Source organism: Sus scrofa, chromosome 15 (genome assembly GCF_000003025.6).
Source record: "Sus scrofa isolate TJ Tabasco breed Duroc chromosome 15, Sscrofa11.1, whole genome shotgun sequence".
Taxonomy (NCBI): Eukaryota; Metazoa; Chordata; class Mammalia; order Artiodactyla; family Suidae; genus Sus; species Sus scrofa.
In genome coordinates this window covers 6,180,974-6,194,866 of record NC_010457.5, presented here as the reverse complement: position 1 = coordinate 6,194,866, position 13,893 = coordinate 6,180,974, and the positions used below count along the sequence as shown (strand labels likewise).

At 37.1% G+C, this 13,893-nt stretch overlaps 1 long non-coding RNA gene across 2 annotated transcripts in view; it reads left to right on the top strand.

Moving 5' to 3' along the window:
- LOC102164639 overlaps positions 1,963-13,893 on the top strand; it is a 98,113-nt gene continuing 86,182 nt past the window's right edge. The window contains exon 1 of one of the 2 annotated variants that reach the window (XR_002339178.1): positions 1,963-2,182. This is a non-coding gene — a long non-coding RNA (uncharacterized LOC102164639). The remainder of the gene's footprint in view (positions 2,183-13,893) is intronic. The other variant, XR_002339177.1, reaches the window with a different exon arrangement.

Here is a 13,893-nt window from a genome sequence, read left to right as displayed (position 1 = left end):
TGGTAGAAAAGTAATAATACACATGCAATAAACCACCTCTCCAAAAAAAATATATATATACACACACATACGATGATAACTATGCATTCCATGTCAATCTATTGTCTGAATTGTGGACACAACAAGAAAAATTAGTGGAAAACCCTCACAAACTCATCTCACCTCTAATTTGGTTAGAGAAAACAACAGCAGAAAAAAGTTCCCCATCATTAAGAGAAATAAAATTTAAGACCAAGACTGTTATGAGAATTAAATGTGATTTCAATAATAAAGTACGTCTAGGTGTTCCCATTGTAGCTCAGTGGGAAATGTATCTGACTCGCATCCATGAGGACACAGGTTCTATCCCTGGCCTTGCTCAATGGGTTAAGGATCCAGCTGTGATTCAACCCCTAGCCTGGGAATCTCCAAATGCTGTAGGTGCAGTCCTAAAAAGACCAAAAGAAAAAAAAGAGAAGAAGAAGAAAGTACATCTCTTAGCATGTTTATCGTGTTCTGTGCATGATATTATCTTTCCTTACCCCATGCTGCCCATCTGATTCTGTTACTTAGAATTACTGTACCTGCATATTTCCAGAGTTACACACCCTAAAAAGATGCCATCGTATAAAGCAGGTATTGTGAAGCCAGGCAGGGAATCACTATCAACTATGATGCTACAAACTCTCATGACTGACAGTGAATCTCTAGGTTGAGGCTTCTGGGGAGGTAAGTTTCTGACATGTTCCCAAGGTGAGTCTTGGGCAGTTGCCAGGCACACACTCAAGAATCCCACAGCTTGAGTATGGCCAGGCCTGATGAGAATGGAATTCCTGACAGCTGAGTTATGGGAATCTGCCAGATGGGTAATGTGTCCCTACAACATGGCCAAAAGCAGAATCATTGTTTCTCCTGGAAGCCTGGTAGCCTGCTCCATCTGCTTTTCATAGATTTTACCAGTGAGCTAAGGGAATACAAAGAAACTATGTTTCTTCCTCTCTCTTAGTTGAGAAGGTTAAGTAGAAGGGCCGTGCTACAAAAGAAAAAGCAGAAGAAAGACAGATAATGCTGTAGTGTGACTACACTTAATCATACCTAGAGCTGCTGAGTTGATGGCTGCCCTTGTAATTCAGCTATGGTTGAAGTTGGAAAACCTGCCGGGTTTGTGGGAACTGGCCTCTAGTAGCAACTGTGACCATTATTTTTCTCTTTTATGGCATTTCCTTTTAAACTATGTTTGAGATCTTTGTTGTAGGCGTATACCCTGGGGCACCAGACTGGTGTGTGGAGACTTCAGTGAGATACAGCACATAAAAGGATAGAGGATAAGTGTGACGAATCGCAATGACAAGGCTAAGTTGGAGGTAACTTGTGAATGATAAAGTGGACTGAAAACTCCCTTCCTGTGACAGTGCAAAGGGGAGATGAGAGGCAACCTGAGGATATGGATCCTGGAAAGTATGCCCACACACGCTATGGACCACAATGCCCTAATCAAACATCCAAGGTCTGTGTTCACCCTGTCCAAAATAAATAGCATCCGCCATCAAGTGCGCACATTATTAGCAACAGGCTACATGAGTTAATCATTCATGAAGGTGGGGAATTTGGCATTGATCCAAAGTTGAGCGATGTGTGAGTAAGATGAAAGAGCCTTGCCTAGGTATTCAGAAGCAAGAGCAATGCAAAAACGGTCATGCGATCAACAAAGCAGTACAGTTATTAAAGCCCTCCCAGGGTGAATAAACAAAAACTCACCAATGACAGCTAGAAAAAAACCAAACAAAAAAAAAACTTTCCCTGGAGTGACCACTTTGTATTGCTTCCTTTTTTTTTAACTTAAGAAGCAAAATTTAGTTTATAAAAATTAAAGCATAAAATCAAATCATATCCCAAACATTAAACAAAACTAACTCAAGTAACACATTGAATCTCACTTTTGGCTTGTGTTTGACAAGAAATGGCCATGGCAGTTTTTTGGCATCTTTCCAACTGGACTTCCTTACAGAGCTGCCAGGACACTGTTAATTAGGAAAATAGTTGCAAAATAAAGAGGCTTTGGAGAGAACAAACTACAAATGTGATTCAAATATATTGAATCTTTCCAAGATGTGCCTTGTGGCCTTTCTCAGCGTATTACTTGTTCAGAACATCACTCATGAGCCAGGAACCATGAACATGCAGGAACTGTGTACACGATGTGGTGAGTTCTTTTGTTTTACGGTTGAAAACATACTTTTCTGTGCCTCTCCTTAGCTTGTATAAACTTAACTTCATTGGCAACTTTCTGCCACACAAATGAAAAGAGAAAGTGCTCTTTCATACTTCCCAAAGTTTCTGATATAATATTTTAGAATTATGAGAAAACAATATATTAGTATATTAAACTCTACTATAGTGTTTTCCATACTATACTCAGGGTGGGAAACGCCCTGAGTCTTGCATAGTGTGAGAGCTGAAGCAGGAATCCTCTGGACTCTGGAACTCTGATACTGTGTCACTGTTAGCCCTGCAGCCTGACGCTCTCCAATTTGGAACAGATTCTCAGTTAGGATCTCCTGATGTCTTCTTAGTAGCGAGTGTTTCCTTTGTTTTTAGCCCAGCAAGAATTTGGAGAGTTTTCTAAACACCTATTCAGGAGATGCTTTTCAATTCTGCACTATGCAACCCCCTTTTATTTTCTTTAAAACTCTTAACACAACTAGAATTCTGAAAGAAAGGTCTAACCTAATGTAATGGTCCTTTCTGTTACTATTTTCGTTTCTAATATTTGCCTCTATATCAGCTATATTTGATAGGTCAGAGTTATCCAGAGAAACAAGAACTGAAATATACATATATATATTATATATATATATATATTACTGGGGTTGGAAAGCCTGAAATCTGTAAGGCAGGCTTTGAAGCTTGAAACTTGGGCAGCAGTTGATGGTGCAGTCTTAAGACAGATGGTTTTCTTCTTTGGTAAACCTCATTTTTCTGCTATTAAGGCCTTAAATTAGATTGGATCAGATCCATTTTGTAGAGGATAATCTCTTTGTTTAAAGTCAACTGATGGTAGATGTTAACCATAGCTACAAAATACTTTCATAGCAAAACCTAAATTAGTGTTTGATTAAGCCATTGGTTACTTTATACCCTAATCAAGTTAACACATTAAACTAGCCAGCACAGTCTCCATCTAAGGAGGAAACAGCTATTCTACATAGCATTCTTATGAAATCTCTTTACATCCTTAAGAAAACTCCTTTTCAATGTCTCCCAGAAATATGGGTAGAACTTTGAACCCCTTCCTCTGTTTAATTGTCTTTTCTAGAGAAGATCCTTGATTGAGAATAGTGACTTTTTCCTTTTTTTTTAATGACCCCCCCCCTTTCAAAATTGTTGAAAGCTTTGGGTCCCTCTTTTGTGGAAAAAAAAAATGTCCTCATGTAAAATTGTAATATTTCTCAAACCCTCAGGTGTTTATTTTAATGAACCTAACACCTCATTTTGTAAAACTTTGCTCTAGATTAAAGATTTGAGAAATGAGACATTCTGCATTTTATTTGGGGAAGTTTTCTTTTCTCACCATGGATTGAATAAGAATTAATTTAAAAATGGACAAGGTTAGTTGAAGCAACAAGCATAGCTTAGTCTGTATTACTGTAGATAATTGAAGACACAATGTCAATTAATGTAAAGAAAACACATTCTCAAAAAGTCACTTTTGTCCCTAAGGCCCACAGAGAACTTTTCATAATCATTGTCACCTCTGCAAAGGAGAATCTTATTTAATACACTACAAAGAGCACATAATTTTAAGAAGGGACCCTTTAAAAACCTAGAATCTCAGCAATGCTAGAACTATGAAATTACTAGGAATTTCATTGACTGCCATGCCCTAGACTAAGAGTAAGCAGGCTGTTGTCAGCTGGATTATTGCTAATTGTTTGCATCAATATTATTATCATTATGAAGATAAAATGAGTCTTTTCATGATAGCATATCAAACTCAATTTATAATGAACTAAAGATTTAATCTTAAATATTAATGAGTCTTCCACCTGAATTCGAGTGATTTTACACCAGTTACTGATGATTTCAGTAACTTTAGTATAATATGTTTTACGCACAAAATATTGTTTTAAAAAGTCAGATTTCCTATAGACACTGTATAAATAAAGTATCGCATGTAATAGTTAAGTAATTATATCAGAGCCATAGGGAAATTAGATGAGAGTTCCATAGTGGTCTGTATTTTTTAATACAGTGTTCAGTTTGGGGAACTAATATTAGGAAAGTCACTGATGAAGAAGTGTACATTTAGGAGTTCTGGTATGGCTCAGCAGGTTAAGGGTCTGATGTTGTCACTATGGCAGCTGGGGTCGCTGCTGTAATGCAGCTTCGATCCCTGGCGCAGGTATTTTTGCATGCTGCAGGTGTGGCCAAAAAAGAGAAGTGTATGTTTAAAGTCAGTGAGAAATATGAATAGATAGATAGATAATTGATAAATAGATCTATAGAATAGGTGGATAGATACATAGATCAATATAAATAGGTATGGGTATACATATATACATATGTAGATATATATTAAACTGAGGGTATTTATTGCTTAGAAAAGTAAACATGGCAATAATTCAAGAACCTTGAATACTTAAATAGATTTCATGTTAAATTCAGGATGTAGGACAGTGTGTATAGTGTGCTACAACTTGGGCCAAGTAGAAATATATGCATAGCAATGCCTTTGTGTGTACATAGGCTATCTATAGTTGGTTTCATACACATACACAACTGATAATAGTAGTTGTTTATGGAAAGTTTATTTTTCGCTATGTTTTGTGTGTTTTAATTTTTAAACAGGACATATATACTGAATCAAAAATTTGTAATTAAAACAAAATTGCTGGAGTTCCCATCATGGCTCAACAGAAATTAATCTGACTCATATCAATGAGGATGCAGGTTCGATCCCTGGGTTAAGGATCTGGCATTGCTGTAGGGTCAGAAGAGGCTTGGATCCCACGTTGCTATGGTTATGATACAGGCCGCCATTTAGAGCTTCAATTTGACCCCTAGCCTGGGAACCTCCTATGCTGATAGTGCGGCCCAGAAAGACAAAAAAACAAAAAGCAAACAAACAAAAAACCAAAGTTGCTATAATGTGGATAAGGAAGCCCATTTACAGATATTTATTGTAAGGTTTACTCCAATGGGAACAATGAGAGGGGGATAAATATTTATCAATTATATGCTTTGTGTTAGAAAATTCAATAAATTATCTAATGCATTCCTATAAGGTAGGATCTCTTATTCTCATTTAAAAGAGTTACACTGAGACTCAGTAAATTTAAAAATCTGTTCAATATCCCTCCTTCAGTGTAAAATGGAGGTAGAATTTGATTTCAGTTCTGTTTGACTTTGAGCCTGTTGCTTAAAGCTGCTATCTGTGGAAAGTTGATGACCCCTAGGGTCTATTCCAGTCCTATTACACCATGATTTATTGAAGACTGGAACTGAGAAATAAGTACTTTTGAGTCTTTTTAGTTATAAAGTAAAAAAGATCAACTGGTAAATAAGCAAGTCGCTTTTTGCTTTTGAAATTTGAATATTAAAGATGTTAGGGTGAATAAGAGAGGAAGTTAGAAAAATGTCTCTGTAAACAGGTTATAAAAAATAGCACTGGCAGATAAGAATCTTTTGGCAGATAGCCTATGTTGGCATTGAGAGCAAAGACAAAAGTGTAGAGTTACTTGAATAATAGAGGGCCGGTGAAGATATCCACAGAACAGGATGAAGTAATTACAGCTGGGAAATAGAGAGATGAGCTCAGGCTCTTGTTTTGGACATCAGAAAAGAAGGGAAGCTGAGAAAAGCAACAGTTTCTGTGGTTCACATGACCAGTCCCAACACTCTTCTCAATTCCTTTCCCAATTTCATTCACATTCTCACGATTTCTTCCAACCACTTGGCTGATTTCAGTAGAAATGACACATATTTCATTGAACTCCCAGAACACTCTTATTAAAGATATTCCCTTAACAATAACTGTTTTAGTTTTTGTTGGACAAATTACAGCTACACAAGCTAGCCAATTACTATATCTGATAATAGACAAGACTGACCAGTGGGTAAACATGCTGGACCACAACAGAATTAACATTTTGCCTTATATTCCTTTGTTGTACAAATTATAACATAGTTTGCAATGCTTTGTTTAGACTAAGAGATACTCATAAGAGCTGTTTGATAGAGACCTAAAAATATTATAAACTTATCTGAACCACTGGTTGATACAATGTTTATTTGATTTATACAATAAAATGAATTAATTTAGACTATATCAATTTGGAATTTGAGATAATTCACTCAGAGTCTGGGCTAAGTGGGCTTCATATGTATTAGGAAGAAGTGTGTTTGCTGATTCAATTAATAGAGTAAATGCTACAGAGAGGGGCATTAGAATATTTAATGTGGAATGAAAGCTATTTCCAAGCATCCCTGGTTCTCAATCAGGGATGACTTTGTCCCTCAGGGAACAATTTGGCAATGCCAGAGATATCCTTGTTTTTTAACAATGAGTCAGGGGTGCCACTAGTATCTAGTGTGCAGGCGCAGGGATGCTGTGAAACATCCTATAATGCACAGGATATCTCCCACAAAAAAGAATTATCCACCCCAAAATGTCAATAATGCTGAGGCTGAGAAACCTCTAAAAGCACCCATTTATCTTATGTCAGTATGTTTATTGCAACCTATGCTTATCCAGTCATTAAAGTAGTCCCCCTAGAACTCTACTAGGAAATCTTTGGTTGGTCTAGGTTAGTTAATGCCATAAAAATCAGTGTATCTATTTGTTATTCTTTGTTTTGTATATTTATGGAAGTACATAGTAGTTGTTGTCATTAAAATCAACTCTAATATGACAACTAAAGATACTTGAAAATGAGCAAAAATTGAATTTCTTTTAGAGAAAATCTGTATTGTGATATAACTCACAAATTTAGACTTTTCCTTCCTTCCTTAGACTAAATATAACTAGGAGAAATTTCAGTTAAGTTTTTTTTAATATACACAAGTATTTTGTCTGGATATGAAGTAGTGGATTTATTTTTAAAAACAACATTCAATGAAACTGAATATTCAGATAGTTGAGTTTAAACTATGTACTATGTAATATATACTACTAGGAAAAAAATATGCCTTAATGATAGAGCCAGAGCTATTGTAATTATTTTTTACTGTATTATTATTATTTAGTAACTTGACTTACATTATAAACTAATTGTGTGCATTTCCAAAATGCACTTTGTGTTAAGTTACAAAATTAAAATTGAAGAAAGAAATCAACATGTTTAGACAAAGGAGAAAGGAAGTCTCTAAGTAGTTTTGCTGGGCCCTCCAAAAGCTACTAGACCCTAGGGCAGCTTTGTATGAATTAATATAGCTTTGCTTTAATGATATACATTTGTAATTATGCACTCTTAAATATCCAAAGAACTTAATGTGTTTTAGATGAAAAAAAATCAGACTTAACAATACCCTTTATAAAATAAAATTTAATTCTATTTGTTATAAGGAAATGAGAAAAATAAGCCAAGGTATAACCGTCTAAAACCGGGAAAGCAAATACAGAAACTTTTTCCTCTGTTTTCCAAAATTATTTTTAATTTTTTTCTTGGAAGAAGTAATTATTTTTCACTGTTCATGAAAGTTAAGAGGAAAAAAAAAAAAAAAAAAAAAGCCCTACAGAATAAACCCAGGGATCAGAATCACACCTAGACTAGCTGGTCACTTTTACCACCGAATCAATAGGCAAAAGGCAAGGATTTAAAAAGTCTTGTTTTCTTCTCAATCCTTGAGTATCCAGGAAGGATTTTTCTTTGTTTGAGGGGTAAACTAAATTTAAGAGAGATTACATACCAATTCTGAAAAACATAAGAACACCTAGACATTAGTAAATCTACTTGTGATCTACAAAGGTGCTTGAGAAAGGGTAGAGTGATGTAACAGTAAACAAAAGGATAAAAATGATAAATTTAAGACTTTGTACTTAACCCTTCAAACCTTTTTTTTTCTAGGTGCTTCTCCTTTAGTAATAATAATAAAACATAGGACTTTTGACCCAGTTCTGCTACTTGCTTTCTGAGTAAACTTAGAAAATCACTTAACCACTTTTTGCCAGCTTCCTGTGCATAGTGATAGCATCTGTACCATGTCTTTTTTCCTCCAAGTGGAACATCATTCGTCAGCCAGAGAAAGACTCAGCAAACAGTACATCAAATGGTTGCCTAATGCGCGGTACTGCATGTTGTTTTCCTTGAGCACCATTCTGCGTTCTCTTAGTTCTAACGAGCAATCATTTTCTGCTCTGGTTAAAATGGCCCTCTGGGAGTTCCCCTCGTGGCGCAGTGGTTAACGCTAGGAACCATGAAGTTGCGGGTTCGGTCCCTGCCCTTGCTCAGTGAGTTAACGATCCGGCATTGCCATGAGCCGTGGTGTAGGTCGCAGACGCGGCTCAGATCCAGTGTTGCTGTGGCTCTGGCGTAGGCCGGTGGCTACAGCTCCGATTAGACCCCTAGCCTGGGAACCTCCACATGCCGCGGGAGCGGCCCAAGAAATGGCAAAAAGACAAAAAAAAAAAAAAAAAAAAAAAAAAGGTCCTCTGATGCATTTGATTCTTATCTGAGACATACCAGATAGGGTTTGTAGTAGATAAAATGTCTTGATTTTTATAAAGCATGCTTTAGGGGTTAACAGGTACAAGATAGATGTCTTAAGAATTTTTCATATTGTAGCTTTTTTTGTAGAATTTATTAGTGGAACTGATTCAGTTCTTTGAACTTTACATCTTGTTTGTAAAAACATTTGTGAAAACATGATCTGCAACTCTCCCAGCTTGTGAACTTTCTAGGCAGGTGTGTATCTTCTCAAAACTCAGAGCTTTACTTGCTTGCAGTGCATGAGCAATATAGACTTGAAGAATGTAAGGATCCCTCACTGGAAATCAGAGCCAGCTCAGGAAGAACATTAGAAATATATGTAATTATAAAGCCCTTAGGTTGCTTATCAAACTTCGATGAGTAGCACACTTGGCTTAGTACCCATATTTGGAGACTGTATTTGATTTGAGAAGCCTCCTTGAGTATTACTAACTTTATAACCAAGAATGAAGAATCTTTAAAAACAAACAGCTTCCTAAGTATTATCAGGTTTGCCTAAACCTCCTTTTAAAATGACTGTAGACACAGTCAAATGTGTCTCCAAATTGAGTGGCTCTGACTTCCACTCTCTTTGAATACTAGCAGAGAGTTTCAACATGCATCTCTACCCACTTCTAAAAGAGGTATGTTGTTATCATAAAGAACTTGGTTTTTGCCCTGCATTCCTGCCATGGAACTTCTGCAACCCTTAGAATTACCTAAGTAATAGACATGCCTTTGTTACTCATCATTTCACTTCAGATTAAGTTCTGGTCTCCCAGAATACCAACCTCTGGTGACAGGGTTGGAATTTTGAGTCAAGCCAAACTCTTAAGAAGGAAGGGAGGTTGGAGATTGAGTTGAATTATATGGACATTAATTTAATAAGGCATGCTGATGTAATGAAATCCAGGAAAAACTTTGGATGCTGATGCTCAGTGGAGTTCCCTAACTGGTGAACACATTGACATGGTGGGAAGGTGATGATAGGCCCAGTTTCCACAAGAGGGAGACGTGGAAATTCTGAGATCAGGACCCTCCCAGACCTCACCCTATGTGGCTCATCATTTGGCTATTCCTGACTTGTATCCTTTCTACTAAGACTGTCGTCCTGAGTATAGCATCTTGCTGAGTTCTACAAGTCATTCTAATAAATTATCCAACTTGAAGATGTTGATGAAACCCCTGACTTGGTAAACAGTCAGTCAGAATTATGGTTGGCCTGAGAAACCCTGAACTTTCCCTGACATTTGCAGTCAGGGAGGTCTTATAGAGAACTGAGCCCTTACCTTGTGGGGTCTGTGCTAACTCCAGACGGCTAGTGCTGTAACTGAACTGCACTACAGCAGTGGAGGCAAAACAGAATAGGCACTCTTGGAGCAGCAAGTGAACATCAGGAATCAATGAATGGTATGGGGCCTCTCCTATATTTCTTTACCTTCTCCCTACTGCTTCAGCTGAAACTTCCAGAGATAACGCTCTTGTGGGAGATGCGGAGCTGTGATACCTGCATGGGTTTAAGGGAGGACGTGTTGCTCTCCCCACTGGTCCTCAGTTCCAAGTACCAAGGAAGATGTTCTCTTTAACAAGGTGGACTTCTCTGACTGTTCAACCTGCACTCAATTTTCATTAATAAATAGAACATACAGCTTCTGCAGTTGAGCATCTACACTCAGTTCAATGGTTTTTCATAGTTTTTCTCAAGAAGAATGTACCCATGCTCTCTTTAAACCTCTATAACTAAAGAACCCGTTCAAGTACTTTTCTCGGAAGGAAATAATTCTGCCCTGAAACTGAACTAAAATTCTTACCTTTGAGGAAGTTTAAATTGCTTTCAATATTTTGTTATTATTATTAAAGTATAGTTGATTTAAAGTGTTTCATCAAGTTTTGTTGCACAACAAAGTGACTAGATCACACACATTTCCCTGTGCTGTACAGTAGGATCCCGTTGCCCTTTCATTTCAAATATAGCAGTTTTCGTCTATCCCTTAAATTTATATGTCTATACAAACACAAATACATACATATATGTTACTAAACTATAGCCTAATAAACATTGTAAGGGGTATCAACCTAATTATTGAATATATAATTGAAAGACATTCTGGTTATATTTTATAAACATGTTATATTTTAACCAATACAACTGGGTCATGCCTAATTTGAAGGAATAGTTGCCCCTTATATACTCTGAGTTCTATGCATAAAAATCATTCTCATGCTCTGGCTAAAAAAGAATGTCACCATTTGGATTTAAGGCCATTAGTGCAGAAATAAGAGTTGGTTTTCAAATTAATCTTGCTTCACAATTATAACAGGGAAAAAAATCTCAAATTATGCTCAATTACCCTTTATTTGTAGGTAATGTTGGACAACATTTTTACCTTTTAAACTCTCATATATTTCCATTAGTTGTTTATTTAACCAAGTACAGCAACATTTCAATAACTTGCATCTAAAATTTTACTGTTCATTTGCTTGCAACTACAAACCCTGGAGGTACTACATACCTGGCCCTGATCTTTTTTCCACTCTGTTTCTGATAAATAATTCTTGCCTATCTTTGCTTCCATCTCATTTGAAGCAAGGCCAATATTTTCTTATCTGCTTTCAGATGTTTATGTACATTTGATACGCATCTGCCTGTCCCTAGCATTAAAGCATTCATATCTCTCCAGCATATTCTTTGCTTAACAATAATCTCAATAAATAACATGAATACATGCATTCTGATGTGCAGATACTAATAATAAAAAATAACTGGAGAGTTCCTTAGTTCTTATTTGGTTAGAAACCGTGACATTTCCTGTGCTCTAAGCTACATGTACCTTTAGTGGCAGTAATTTCAAAAGATGGTTTTATTCCTCAATAAGAAAATAAGAAAGAATGTTTTTTTCTGTCTGAAAGGGAGTCAGCAACAGAGTGTTGAGGATATGATGGGAAAAATCTTGCTTCCTTTCCATCCCCTTCCAAGTTTTCTCCTTCTTATGGCCAGAGGGGGAGACCAGCTTTTCATCTAAGGTGGTGGCATGGCTGAAAGTAAAGGGATACTTTTGTGATTCAGCACTGGCTTACACAATACTGCTTCTGTGACAGCACTGGGTCCCTTGAGGGAGTAGAAGACTGCTCAGAGTCAGCTGCCAGCTCTGGCCTAGGATGCCTCACTTGTCCCTCCCTGCAAGATTAGGCTCCTATTGGGTGAGTTTCAGGTGTGCTCCCCTCGGACAGAACAAAGGAGCATGGGGTCTTGCTTCTCTGAGCCAAGGAGGGAGGCCAAAGTTGTGCCACTACCATAGGGCAAAAGCCTGGGGTCCCTTCTACCGCACAGCTTGCTTTTCTTCCCCCAACACAGGAGCCCACAGGACTAACTGTCCAGCCCTTACTGGAAATACTGATGGGGCAAACAGAGTATATAGGGACCCCTTCACGCATCTGCTTATTTATTTGTTAAACATGCTATTATGTTATCTACTGCCTTATGTACTTCCTAGCAGAGACCAGAAAAGAAAAAAAAGACATTACAAAAGAAAAGAATATTTTTATTGCATCTGTTATTTAAACAAAATCATAAAATTCTAAAAGTCCCTCAAGAAAAACATCTCTCCTCTAAGAGATGTAACTATGTTTAGAAAAAAGTCTCTTTTCATGTTCCTTTCTGAACAAACTATCTTGCTCCTTTGAATTCTATCAATTTTTGGGTCTATATCTATGAAGGCATGTGCGTGTGTGTGTATATCTGTATACACACACACATATATATATTCTTAAAAGATGCGTCTATATATATGCCATATGTATTTTTGTAATATTCTTTCTCAAATGATCATATAAGTCTATATATTCATTTAATCCTTGATTTTGAACAAATAAATATAGCTTACATACTAAATAATGATTTCCCTTTCATTCATAAGCTATGGGATAATCACTTGCTCTTCCTCTGAATCATTGTAATTGTGCCTTCTCCTTTAAAGAAACTGTCCATAATTTCATAGATGGACATGATTCATGCTTCGGAATCATGATTTTCCGTGAGACAGGAAAGAACAGGCCCTCCCTTTTTCTCTTCACCAAAATGATGAAAAGAACTGCTTTGAGTTTTGCCTTGTGTTTGTCTGTGAATTTTTGAAACTTCTCTAATCATTTTTCATAAGGGTTTTCATAACTTCAGTGAGTTTGGGGGAAAATAACAATTCTGAAAACTGTGCACATTATTAGCCTCCCTTTGAAACCCTTGCTGCAAATGTCTCGGTCCGGCTAGTGGACCATGGGAAGCTGAGAACGCCAGGAAGCTTCTTATCAGAGAAATGAGTGGTAGAATATTTCCTTGTAGTGACTGTAACAGCAGTGGTAATTCTGGGTGAAAAGGGCATAATGATAATATCTACAAAATGGTACACTGTTCTCTGAAATGCGACATGAATATTCCCAAGAATGGAAGATAACCAGCTGCAGACACTGCAAACAAAATGTTCTAATGCAAAAAACCCTGGAGCTGTTGTGTTTTTCCCCTCATTGTCAGAAAAAAGAGAAAAGTGGTTCAAATTACATTTCTTTTCCTTCTCTAACAATTGTATGAAAAAACAAGAGAGGACAACTACTGTAAATGTCCAGGTTTTTGGAGAGGGAAGATGAGGATTTGATGAATTAGCAGATAAGATTCTAAACAGTGATGATTAAATAGAAAAGTAACTGGATGTATGGGGAATATGGGATCTAGTTACCCCAGGACTATGAAAATAAGTACAGGGTGCAGACCTACAGCAATTTCCTGAGTGAGGGGAAGTAGAGAGCGAGAATAGCTGAAGCAAACAAGGGGATGCACAGGAAAGATATGAAGAGTATGTGTCTATATTGGAAAGTAACCAGGAAGACACAGAGAGTCCCTCACGGTTGACTGATTCCAAATAAGCCACTCACACATGAGGCATGGTGCTCAGGTCTGCTTGCTACATCGAGGTCAGCCATGACCAGCAGAAAACCATCAATCACTCCCACTCACAAAATGTAGTGAGAGTGATTGATTGTTCAAGACTGAATTAGCCCTGCCTGATTCATGGGAAATCTTAATGGAATCCAGGGTCCCTGAACTGGAAACTTGGGTTTTGGCCTGGAAATGGACCCCCAAACCTTGGGGCTAAGTCCAGGTGGGCCCTAGTCAATCCAACTATGCAGCACTTAGAGACCGAGTTCCGCATATTACTCGTTTTGTCTTAACAAATTT